Here is a 3,077-nt window from a genome sequence, read left to right as displayed (position 1 = left end):
GGGGGGATCCTGGGGTGGCCCTCTGGTTTCTGCTGCGGATCAGCTGTGTTAACCCTGCCGTGACATCTAAACTCCTAATTCATTGCTACTTAACGCATTTCCCCCCCATTCCCTGGATCACAGGTTCAAGCCGGTATGGGAGCTAATTACGTCAAATTGGGAAAGTGTTGGGAAGTGCCGGGCATGTGGGGTCTCCCCGAGCACCATCACCCCCCGCCGTCAGGCTCCAATGGTGTCCACAGCGTTCGCACCTGCTCCGCACGGCAGCCAGGCTGCTGCCTGTGAGGACTGATAGATAGTGGTGAGCCCCATGGTCAATTACAGACTCCCCTCCCACCTACTCCACCCTGTATTGATGGACCAAGGGGGCCACAGGCTTTGTGACTGTGGATCATCTGCTGGAAATTGTCTCCCCGCCTCCCCAGCACCTGCACCAGTTGGGTTGGGGTAGGTGGGAGAGGTGGTGGGGGTACCGTTGGGGATCGGTGCTGTGTCGCCCTTCACACACACACACATGCCTCTGAAATTAACAGGGGGTCTGGGATATAGAAGAGGGGCCAGCAATCTGCCACATGTGTCCCCCTCTGTTTATTATTCTGTAATTAGCCCTTTGTCAGTCTGCTGGGGGGTTTACGTTCCCCCCACCAGCCCCCACCAGGGGTGTCTGTGTTGAAAGACACAGAAACAGCGCAAAACAAACAAGCAGGCACCCCTTTCTCTCTCAGTGGAGGGACAGAGGACATAACGTACCAACAGCAAGGACTTGGAGGGACGGAGGAATGGAGGGATGGAGGAATGGAGGGATGGAGGAATGGAGGGATAGTTGGAGGGATGGTGAGCAACCCCCCCCCACCCCACCCCCCACCACGCAGCCATTTGGACAGGCTTTAAGAAACAAGCTGTCTGCTGCCTGCCTGCTTTCATGTCTAGAAGCATTTCAGCCTTTTGGAAGTCATGAAATGTGTCTGTGCTGAAACCAGCTGCTGTCGTTCAACCTGCACTGGCCTCATAGGACATTGTGTTTAGACAGACTTAGTCCATTTAAACAATTACAGCACTGAATATGCTTATTGGGGTGTTTACTGGGATATTTATTGGGATATTTATTGGGGTGTTTACTGGGATATTTATTGGGATATTTATTGGGGTGTTTACTGGGATATTTATTGGGATATTTATTGGGGTGTTTATTGGGGTGTTTATTGGGATATTTATTGGGGTGTTTATTGGGATATTTATTGGGGTGTTTACTGGGATATTTATTGGGGTGTTTAACACGGGGGGCCAGCTTTGTGACTGTGGATCATCTGCTGGAAATTGTCTCCCGCCTCCCCAGCACCTGCACCAGTTGGGTTGGGGTAGGTGGGAGAGGTGGTGGGGGTACCGTTGGGGATCGGTGCTGTGTCGCCCTTCACACACATGCAGCCTCTGAAATTAACAGGGGGTCTGGGATATAGAAGAGGGGCCAGCAATCTGCCACATGTGTCCCTCTGTATATTATTAGCCCTTTGTGTGTCTGCTGGGGGGTTTACGTTCCCACCCAGCCCCACCAGGGGTGTCTGTGTTGAAGAGAAGCGCAAAACAAGCAGCGCCACCCCTTTCTCTCTCAGTGGAGGGACAGAGGACATAACGTACCAACAGCAAGGACTTGGAGGGACGGAGGAATGGAGGGATGGAGGAATGGAGGGATGGAGGAATGGAGGGATAGTTGGAGGGATGGTGAGCAACCCCCCCACCCCACCACCCCCACCACGCAGCCATTTGGACAGGCTTTAAGAAACAAGCTGTCTGCTGTGTCTGCTGCCTGGCTGCTTTCATGTCTAGATGTATTTCAGCCTTTTGGAAGTCATGCAATGTGTCTGTGCTGAAACCAGCTGCTGTCGTTCAACCTGCACTGGCCTCATAGGACATTGTGTTTAGACAGACTTAGTCCATTTAAACAATTACAGCACTGAATATGCTTATTGGGGTGTTTACTGGGAAATGTGTTTTATCTGGGATATTTTTGGGATATTTATTGGGGTGTTTTACTGGGTATTTATTGGGATATTTATTGGGGTGTTATTGGGGTGTTTATTGGGATATTTATGGGGTTGTTTTGGGATATTTATTGGGGTGTTTACTGGGATATTTATTGGGGTGTTTACTGGGATATTTTTGGGGTGTTTACTGGGATATTTATTGGGGTGTTTACTGGGATATTTATTGGGGTGTTTACTAGGATATTTATTGGGGTGTTTACTGGGATATTTATTGGGGTGTTTTACTGGGATATTTATTGGGGTGTTTTACTGGGATATTTTGGGATATTTATTGGGTGTTTTGGTTTTACTGGGATATTTATTGGTGTAATTGGATATTTATTGGGTGTTTTACGATGGGATACTTTTATTTGGGTGTTTCTGGATATTTATTGGGTGTTTATGGGATAATTTATTGGGGTGTTTACTGGGATATTTAATTGGGGATATTTCTTATTGGGGTGTTTATTGGTGTTTATTGGGATATTTATTGGGGCGTGTTTTTTGGTATTTTTTGGGATATTTATTGGGGTGGTTTATTGGGGTGTTTATTTGGGATATTTATTGGGTATTTATTGGGGTTGTTTATTGGGGGTTTATTGGGGTTGTTTTATTGGGGTGTTTATTGGGGTGCTTTATTTGGATATTTAATTGGGAATAGTTTTTGGGTATTATTGGATATTTATTGGGATATTTATTGGGATAATTATTGATATTATTGGGTGTTTATTGGGATATTTTTATTGGGGTGTTTATTGGGGTATTGATTGGGTGTTTATTGGAATACTTTATTGGGGTATTTATTGGGGGTATTTATTTGGGGTATTTTTGCGGGTACTTTATTGGCGGTGTTTATTGGGGTGTTTATTGGGATATTTATTGGGATATTTATTGGGATTATTTTTGCGGGTTTTATTTGGGGTCATTTATTTGGGATATTTATTGTTTATTTGGGGTGCGTTTGGTGTTTATTTGGGTGTTATTGGGGTGCGTATTGGGGTGTTTATTTGGGGTGCGTAATTGGGGTATTTTATCTGGGGTATTTATTTGGGGTGT

The sequence above is a fragment of the Salvelinus sp. IW2-2015 genome, unplaced genomic scaffold (assembly GCF_002910315.2).
Source record: "Salvelinus sp. IW2-2015 unplaced genomic scaffold, ASM291031v2 Un_scaffold16663, whole genome shotgun sequence".
NCBI lineage: Eukaryota > Metazoa > Chordata > Actinopteri > Salmoniformes > Salmonidae > Salvelinus > Salvelinus sp. IW2-2015.
This window is presented reverse-complemented; position numbering follows the sequence as displayed.